The sequence below is a fragment of the Ursus arctos genome, unplaced genomic scaffold, assembly GCF_023065955.2.
Source record: "Ursus arctos isolate Adak ecotype North America unplaced genomic scaffold, UrsArc2.0 scaffold_5, whole genome shotgun sequence".
In the NCBI taxonomy this organism is placed as follows: Eukaryota; Metazoa; Chordata; class Mammalia; order Carnivora; family Ursidae; genus Ursus; species Ursus arctos.
The window spans coordinates 24,366,413-24,376,581 of NW_026623067.1; the positions used below are offsets into that span (position 1 = coordinate 24,366,413).

The window sequence follows — 10,169 nt, forward strand, 5'->3', positions numbered from 1 at the left end:
CACTTTTTGCCATGGATGTTTTAACTAACCAGTAACAGACGGCCATCTTTGCCTCCCCCATCTATTCTCTTCATTCCTGCCACAGGAGGAGATCAGAGGAGAAACAAGAGAGAAGGGAGCAGTGACGAGCCAGATCCATTTCACCTCCTCTCTTCTTCATGCTGACTCCTTCTAACTTTACATCTAAACTGTCCAGGACATATTTAAATTGGAGATCGGAGAATTAAACCTGCTGATCTGAGTTGGAATTTACGGACTGCAGTTACAACCAGAATGGCCTCTATTTTCACAACTGAAAGGATGGGGAAGTTGTAGAGTCCCTCCAATTTAAAAAAGAGAACTGCACAGAGTTAAAAGCAGGAGCAGGAAAAACAGTTGTAAACTTATGCCATCTTATGTTTTACTTATGTTTGTTAGCAGTCCAACTTCTGTATGAGGGAGAAGGTATAAGAATAAATAATTTGGGAAAAATTAAAAAACAAAGTACCTAGTATAGTACCTACCACAAAGTAGGCCCTCAAAATCAATTTGTTGAATGATCACTAAAATCTCCCCTTTTCTCTTTAGGAATTTCTACAAAGGGTCAGGGCAGAGTGTGTCTTTATAGATTGCTCATCTAGGAACCCCAAGCCACCAAAGATACAGAAAAGATGGCAACCAGAAGAATCTGATGGCATGTCTTTAGAGCAATTCTCTAGCCTGATAGCACATCAATTGAGAGCAATTTGTCCACTCCCAACTCGTAATCAGCTGCCCTGGCTCTGTGGCAGTTTGCTCATATGGATTACTTTTGGAGGACAACTGAACATGTGACTTCTCCACGGAGGCACTGCCTTTCAGCTTTAACCCAGTTTCCTGCTTCATCAAGCTTCCCAATGATTACCCCTGTACTGGTATTTGTAGGTCTGGATGTACCGGTGCCTCTTTTCTCAAAATTAGTCCTCATTGCCAGCTCCATTCTTCTGGATATTTCTTTCCCATCAATTCCTGTGGGCTCTTCACAACAGGGTGGCATGATTTGTCTTTTAAGACACATGTCAGACCAGGAATCAGGGGATCAGATTTGGTTCCAGTTCTGCCAGGACCATGGACAAGACCATTTTTTTGTCCCTCGGTCTGGGCACGGACTTCTTCATCAAACCTTTCTTGACCCTTGGGTAGAGGGATTGCTTTCCCTTGCTTTTGTTCTAATGTCTCTCACTCTACATTTGCACCTACTTGTTTATGTATCTATTCCCTCTAATACAATGTGAGCTTTGCACAGTGAGGGTCCTATGCACAGCTGGGTTCCCAGTCTGTGCTACGTATTAGGAGCTCAATGGACGTTTGAAATAATGAATGGGCAATCAGCACAGGATGCCTGGTATTTGATCTAGTTCTTAATGTTCCTAGCTTCTATTGTCACTGCGACAACACTGTGCTAGGTGGAACAGTGTGGACTCGCTCTCCTGGGTCTACAACCATTATCATCGTTGGATGAATGTGGTCTCTGGCTCCAACACTACCCACACACAGCAAGTTTCCTTTTTTATTCCATCTCTCCTCCACTTTCCACTGTGACAGCTGGGCCTCACTGGATGCAAAGAGACAGTATTAAGAGAAGGATGATCCACATCAAATCTCTCTACTCTGACAAGATAAAAGGCTTTTCCTCTCCTAGAGATCAGTGAATCAAAGGAGACCTCGGGAGTGGTGCATTTGGCCCTAGACATCTTTTAATCCGAATGGTATGTAATTCTTCTCCTCAAATATATGAGTTCTAACACAGAAGGTCAGGCTACCCTGATGATCTCAACATCCAGAGCAGCAATGGGACCAAAAGAGAACAAAATGTCCCTAGTAAAAGAGGGGCGGAAGTGGGATAAATGGACTCTGTAGAACAAAAAATGAAGGTATAGTTTCTTTCTAGGAGAGATTTTACTTTTTTGTATTCCTTGATACATGTAATATACAACTTTGATATATAGTAGGTATTCAATACATTCTTACTGAGAAGAGGAAGGATATATCATGGAGAATACTTTCCATAGCAAGTAACTGAAAGTCCACCATAAACTGGCTTGCATATTAATATATTGGACCATACAAATGAAAAATTCACAAGGTAAGATTCAAAGGATTTGATCAGATCTACCCTCATTTCTCTCGGATTCTCTTAGGTCTGTCCTCCTCCAAAGCAGCTTTATCTTTGGGTTGGCTTTCTCCTTGGTAGTAAAATGACTTCCTCAGGGCCCGACATTCTATTTGCATAATCTCACCACCCAGGGGATAACAAAAGGCCAATTTAAACTTGAGGGACTGTCCCTTATTTGTGAACCATGACTGGGAAAAGGGGAATAAGATTATACTGACCGGCCTAAGCCAATAAAGATCCACGTGTGGACCAAAGACATGGCATCGACTCCATCATAACAACCAAGAGGGAAATATCTAGAAGTTGAAAGGAAAGAATGGATACTGACGAGGTATCCAGAAAATTCTACAAAAGGTAGAAAGTCAGAGAGGGAAGGAAGGAAGGAGGGGCTGAAAATAGAAACAAACCTGTTCTTATTCCCAGTCTCTAGGTTATTTATAGCAGAAAGGATGTAAGTCTATACTGGGCATGGTGGTTCACAATGGCAAGAAGAATGTCTATGAATTCTCAGGAAAAACTGCTGTCAAATATGCTGTCCTCCAAACCTTAGTTTCCCGCAACAAATATTTATTCAATATTTCTACACACTTATTGCCTGGCTTGAACAACTACTGCATTAGAAATTTAGGAAGGGGGGCGCCTGGGTGGGGCAGTCATTAAGCGTCTGCCTTCGGCTCAGGGCGTGATCCCAGCGTTCTGGGATGGAGCCCCACATCAGGCTCCTACACTAGGAGTCTGCTTCTTCCTCTCCCACTCCCCCTGCTTGTGTTCCCTCTCTCGCTGTCTGTCTCTGTCAAATAAATAAATAAAATCTTTAAAAAAAAAAAAAGAAATTTAGGAAGGCCTTCGTGTAGCTTTTTGTATATTACTAATGTGCCATTACAAAGTAACCGAATTCAGCCTTAACAAATGAAATCACAAAAACTGAAGAGCTGAGAAGGGGTAAATAGTGAAAATCAAAAGAACTGCATGTTCGTTTAGGCATGTGAAAAGATGCTAAAAACTAAATAGTAGGTAAATGGTAAGATTCTGCATTTAGCTTACCAATCAACAAAATTAAGACTGTTGGTAAAATCGAAAGACTTTCAAATTGGGAACTGTCGCTATTTCTAAAAGTGGCCCTAGAATATTCTGGAAGCATGGTGACTCATGGGCCTGGAAACGTCATTCTTCATTCAGGTTGGTGCATTTTGTTGGGGTTTAAACAATGAAAATTCTGACGTTTGGGAAGAGAGGAAAAAAAAAAAGCCAGAGCAGGACTATTTTTTGTGTATTTCACCAAGAGATTTACTACAAGGATTAGAAGACATTCACCTCTAATTGTGGGGATCAATCTGCTAAACAATTCAACCCACACACTATTCCTCTCTAGTAAAGCTCTACATGACGGCCTTCCTAAATTTCCAAGATATGGTAAGTACGTTATTTGTTTAGTTCACTTATTCATTGATCCACTTATAAAGATATGATGTTTAAATACGCTTCCAGATCTAAATTCAAGAAGAAAATGCAGTAGTAGACAGAAAGTCCAGTGTTCAGTTGTAATTTTCTCACTGAGAAAAAGAAACACTGGAACGTGTCTGCCTGATGAAGGATTTATGTATAAGATGGCATAGTATATAAGTCTTAAATTATTAATAAACTTGGTAACTCAATGGAAGTTATTCCAGACAAATATTATTCAAAACATAATTTTTTAAATGGCCAAAAAAAAAAAAAAAAAACCCAAAACATAAGCAACCCAGTTTCCTTCTAATCTCTAGCAAATGAATAATAAACCAAAAGGTGGTAAATGTTTTTCTTGGATCACCTCATTGAGAAGGTGAAGGAGAAAAATAAACGATATGCAAAATGCTTCAATTTCTTATTCTAAGGATTTAAAATGACTACTAATGGATAGGTCATTTGCAAACATCTTCTCCCATTCCACTGGTTGCCTTTTAGTTTTGTTGAGTGTTTCTTTTGCTGTGCAGAAACTTTTTATCTTGATGAGGTCCCAATTGTTCATTTTTGCTTTTGTTTCCCTTGCCTCTGGAGACATGTCTCGCAAGAAGTTGCTAAGGCCAAGGTCAAAGAGGTTGCTGTCTGTGTTCTCCTCTAGGATTTTGACGGTTTCCTGTTTCACATTTAGGTCTTTCATCCATTTTGAGTTTATTTTTGTGTCTGGTGTAAAAAAGTGGTCCAGTTTCATTCTTCTGCATGTCGCTCTCCAATTTTCCGAAAACCATTTGTTGAAGAGACTGTTTTTTCCATTGGATATTCTTTTCTGCTTTATCGAAGATTAGTTGAACATATAGTTATGGATCCATTTCTAGGTTTTCTCTTCTGTTCCGTTAATCTATGTGTCCATTTTGGTGCCAGTGTCATACTGTCTTGAGGACTACAGCTTTGTAATAGAGCTTTAAGTCCAAAATTGTGATCCTCCCAGCTTTGCTTTCCTTTTTCAAGATTGCTTTGGCTATTTGGGGTCTTTTGTGGTTACATAAGAACATTAGGATGGTTTGTTCTAGCTCTATGAAAGATACTGGTGCTATTTTGATAGCGAGTGCATTAAATGTGTACATAGCTTTGGGTAGTATAGACATTTTAACAATATTTATTCTTCTGATCCAAGAGCATGCAATGTTTTTTCCATTTCTTTGTGTCCTCTTCCATTCCTAAGTGTTCTATATTTTGGGGCGCCTGGGTGGCTCAGTCGTTAAGCGTCTGCCTTCGGCTCAGGGCGTGATCCCGGCGTTATGGGATCGAGCCCCACATCAGGCTCCTCCGCTATGAGCCTGCTTCTTCCTCTCCCACTCCCCCTGCTTGTGTTCTCTCTCTCGCTGGCTGTCTCTGTCAAATAAATAAATAAAATCTTAAAAAAAAAAGTGTTCTATATTTTTCAGAGTACAGATCTTTTACTTTTTTCGTTAGGTTTATTCTCAGGCATCTTATGGTTTTTGGTGTAATTGTAAATGGGATCGATTCTTTGATTTTTCTTTTTGTGCCTTCATTATTAGTGTACAGAAATTTGATAGATTTCTGTACATTGAGTTTGTATCCTACAACATTACTGAATTCTTGTGTCAGTTTTAGCAATTTTTTGATGGAGTCTTTTTGGGTTTTCTACGTAGAATATCATGTCATCTGCAAAGAGTGAAAGTTTGACTACTTCTTTGCCAATTTGGAACGCTTTTTTTCTTTTTCTTTTTCTCTTCTCTTCTCCTTCCTCCCTCCCTCCCTTCTTTCCTTCCTTCCTTCCTTCCTTCCTTCCTTCCTTCCTTCCTTCCTTCCTTCCTGTCTGATTGCTGAAGCTAGGACTTCAAGGAGTGTGTTCAACAGCAATGGTGACAGTGGACATCACTGTCTTGTTCCTGACCGTAGGAGAAGGGCTTTCATTTGTTCCCCATTGAGGATGATATTAGCTGTGGGTCTTTCGTGTATGGCCTTTATGATGTTTGTTGAGGGTGTTTATCAAGAATGGATGCTGTCCTTTGTCAAATGCTTCTTCTGCATCTATTGAGAAGATCATATGGTTCTCATCCTTTCTTTTATTTATGTGGTGTGTCACATTGATTGATTTGCAAATACTGAACCACCCTTGCAAGCCCAGGAGTAAGTCCCACTTGATCATGGTGAATAATTCTTTTAATATGCTGTTGGATTCAATTTGCTAGTATCTTGGTGAGAATTTCTGCATCCACGTTTATCAGGGATGTTGGCCTGTAATTCTCCTTTTTACTGGGGTCTTTGTCTGGTTTTAAAATCAAGGTCATGCTGGGCCTCATAGAATGAGTTTGGGAGTTTTCCTTCCCTTTCCATTTTTTGGAGCAGTTTGAGAAAGATGGGTATTAACTCTTCTTTAAACGTCTGATAGAATTCCCCTGGGAAGCCATCTGGATCTAGACTTCTGCTTGTTGGGAGATTTTTTTATTAAGTGAGTGATGGGAATTAAAGAGGACATTTTTTTGTGATGAGCATCGAGTGTTGTATGTAAGTGAGGAATCACTCAATTCTACTCCTTAAACTAATATTACCCTGTGTGTTAACTGGAATTCAAATAAAAACTTGAAACATTAAAAAAAAAAAAAAAAAGACTGCTAGCAAATAAAGCCTCTGAGAAATCCTGCAGTTATAACAAATTAATAATAGTGATTGATTTAGTTTTTATTTCCTATGCTTGAATACTTTTTTCGGGTAATACTTGTTAACACCCAAAAGAACATCCTTCTTTTCCAGGAGACATCCAGGAGTTTTAGCAACAAAATGGAATGTCTTTTGAAGACCTAAGAAAAAACGGTCATCCTTATTGCCTTGAACAGATCCAAATAAATATTTGTAAATCTTGACACCCTTAAAGGTGATATAACCTTCCTCATTTATTACATCAACCATATTCTTAGCCACTTAGAACATTACTATGCACCTAATAAACTTGCAACAAAAGCTTATTTAGTGGAAAATACTTCTGAAATTCTAAGGATATTCAATTTTTTTTCAATTTTATATCTCACATAGAAATACTAATTTTTCTAGCGTTACCCCAATTTAAGTCAGTGGAGATACTGGAAAAAAGTATCTGAAATGAAGCAAGAATCAATAAAAAGTTTGGGAAAATATGGTAAATACTGAAGAGATACATTATTTTATCTTAGTGGTAACTCAGTAGTATTCTTCAAAACAGGAAGAATGATTACGTGACAAATATTGCAATCACGTATCTACTAAAACCTTTGGCAATTTTCTAGTAAATATGATCTCTCTCCTTTGCAATTTGTTCTATCCTCTTCACCTAAAACATACTACCTGTTTTATAGTCATTGCAACTGAATGTGGTCAAATACCCTGAAATTTCACAGACCATGAACTGACTGTTCCAGGTGGGAGGCTAGAGTAGGAAGTTGAAAGGAAGGTATCCAATCTCTGAAAAGGGAAAGAAAGACACATATGGGGAAGGCTGTGTGCCCGCGTGGTTGACGGTGCAATGAGACGGCCTGAACTTGAATCCTGGCTTTGCTACTTAGAGATACACGATCTTGCACAGTTTACTGAACTCTCCAACATTAAGCTTCCCGTCTGTAAACAGAACCACTAATAAAAGCTGCTTTGCACGGAGTTTATGGGAAAGCTAAATGGCAGTGTACAAATATCAGTACTGTGTTACGCACTTCGCATGGCCAACGAATATTTGCGACGTTCATTAGGCGTTAAATGACTGGAAACAATAGCATATAAGAACGCGAGAGGAGAGGTGCGAACAAATTTCTCTGTGCGTGTGGCTAAAAGACCGATTTATTCTGCCTGGAGGGCACATGCTCAGGGAAGGTGTCCCAGAGTCTTTGCGAGGCCATGGAGTCAACTGGGGGGGGGGGGGGGGGTCAGGACACTGCAGATTAGAGGACATGAAGCGGCATGCCACATTCAAGAAAAAAACAAGTCAGAAGGCACATTCATTTCCTAAGGCAGCTGGAATACAGAACCATGAACTGGGTGACTTAAAGCAATCGAGATGCATTGCCCTACCACACCGGAGGCCGCAAGTCCAAAAACAAGATGTCAGCAAGGAGGGCCATGCTCCCTCCCACACCTGTCGGGGAACCACTCCAGGCCTCTTCCTAGATGCTGGTGGTTGGTGGCAAGCTTTGCCTTTCCTTCGCTTTTAGATGATTTGCTACAAATCCACATCTTGTGATGATTTCTCCCTGTGTCTCTCTACATCCCCTTCCTTCCTCCCTCCCTCCCTTCCTTCCTTCCTTCCTTCCTTCCTTCCTTCCTTCCTTCCTTCCTTCCATGTCTGTCTCTATGTCCAAATTGCCCCTTTTTATCAGAGCCTCAGTCATACCGGAGGGCCTGTTCTAACAGACTTAATTTTACTTGTAAAGAAGTTATTTTCAAATAGGGTCATATTCGCAGGTATTGGGTTAAGACTCCAGCAATTCAACCCGTAACCGGTGCTACTACTTGAGGACAGGATTCAAAGAGAAAGAGGGTAGCTAGCAGGCAGAGGGGGTCAAGGAGGCTGGGAGGACCGAACGTTGTGATACTGTGGAGCTTGCCCTTGATCTCAGAGGAAACAAAGAATCACTGATGCCTTTTCCCCAGAGGACCATGGGATCAGACCCAGGTTTTAGAAATTCCCTCAGCTGGCAGTGGTGAGGATGGTCTGGACCACAGGGAACCCGGGAAGAAGGACACTGGGGGCAGGTGTGACACAGTTCGGCATGACATGGGGATGACAATCATGCAGGGTCCATCTAGGGCAGAACCCAGGCTGGAACAGGAGGCAGCAGATACAGGAGAGATTTGGACAGCACAGCAGACCAAGTACCATTGTGCATACTTCTGTTTTCTCTAGAGAGACCTCCTTGAGGGCAGACTCCCCCGGTTATTCACTCTGAATCCTTTCACAACATCTCAACCATGGATTCTGTTTTAGTCAGCTTGGGTTGCCATAGACTGTGGGGCTTAACTGACAGAAATTTAGATGCTCACCGTTCTAGTTCTGGAAACTGGGAATCCAAGATCAGCCTGCCAGCATGGCTGGCTTCTATTCTGTAGGGCTCTTCCGTTGGCTTATAGGTGGCCACCATCCTGCTATGTGCTTGTGTGACCTTTCCTTTGTGTTGCAAGGAGGGAGGCAGCGAGACAGCAGGCACACGAGCTCTCTGGTGTCTCTTCTTATAAGGGCACTAATCCCATAGGTGGGGTCTCATTCTCATAATTTCATCTATCCCTAATCTCCTTCCACAAGCTCCATCTCCAAATTCCATCACATTGGGTGTTAGGGCTTCCTTATACAAATTTCGATGGGGGGGGGGGCTACACAAACATTCCGTCCATAACACCTTGTACATAACACTTTATACGGGATTCAAAAAGAAGAAAGACAAAAGAATATACTCAGCATTGGGATTTAGGTTGCCACATTAAGGACAGGACACCCCATTCAATTTGAATTTCGAATAAACAACAAATAAATTTTAGTATAAGAATGCCTAATAACTAAAAAGTTATTTGTTATTATGCAAAATTCAAATTTAACTGGGGATCCTACATTTTTATTTGCTAAATTTGGCAACCCATAAGTATTTTTTTTTAAAAAGACATACTTCCTAATGCAGCGAGACTCCTATACATTTGAGATATGCAACATCTGGAACACATTAATACTAAAAAACATTGTTTATCTGACATTGAAATGTAACTAGCCCTGTGTTTTTATTTGCTAAATCTGACAACCCTCATTGGGATGATTTGCTGATCAGTAAGATTGGAAGTAATAAAAAATAATAAAGAAAAATTCCAAAGAACATAAGCAAAACAAAACAACAACAACAACAAAAAGAATTCACTTTCATGTGCCAATAAAAACTGCAGGCTGTCTATTAGAGAGACCTGTCAGAGGAAACGGTATCTTGCCCTCTTCCCGTAGTATCTATAAACGCATTTGATAAATATCATCAAATAAACATTTATTGGCATTCCAAAGAACTCTCAATTATGAGAAGTTCCAACAGACAGGAAGAAGATCATACCTCTATTCAACTCCAACTTTCAAAGTTCTAGCCCACTTGAGACCTGCAAGCCGAATTTGATCCAAAGGGCCTGGGGGGTTGGGAACTAACACTGAAACAGACACATCCGGAACCGTGGCGGCGCTCAGCGCTCCGGCGCATGCGCCTTGTGGAAGGCTGCTTGCTGCTGCGACTCCCCGGGTTTACTGAGGACGACATGGTCTGCCTTTGTTTCTCCAGCTCTCCACAGAACCCGCTGTCCCATTTTACTCTCACCTGCGCTCTGGCCCTGGTGTCCTGGCTGCACGCTGTAATGGGTTTGTTAATGTCGCTGCCTACCTTGCACATGGGAAACTCCTTATGGGAAGCACCCCCAAGAGATTCCGCACCTCCAGCTGGAGGGCCAGGGCTCTGCTGGGGGGGGGGGGGGGCGAACATGCCTGAATTTGACATGCACACAATTGCTTTCTCTCCCTTCCCCAGGCTGACCCTTCTCCTCTGTGCGCCCTGCCACACTGTCACCTGCCACATTTCCTACTTAC

The 10,169-nt window shown here is 41.2% G+C and overlaps 1 protein-coding gene across 13 annotated transcripts in view; it reads right to left on the bottom strand.

Annotated features, from left to right (window-relative positions):
* Nucleotides 1–10,169, bottom strand: part of ZNF608 (zinc finger protein 608) — a 745,410-nt gene that overhangs the window by 344,595 nt on the left and 390,646 nt on the right. The window lies entirely within an intron of this gene.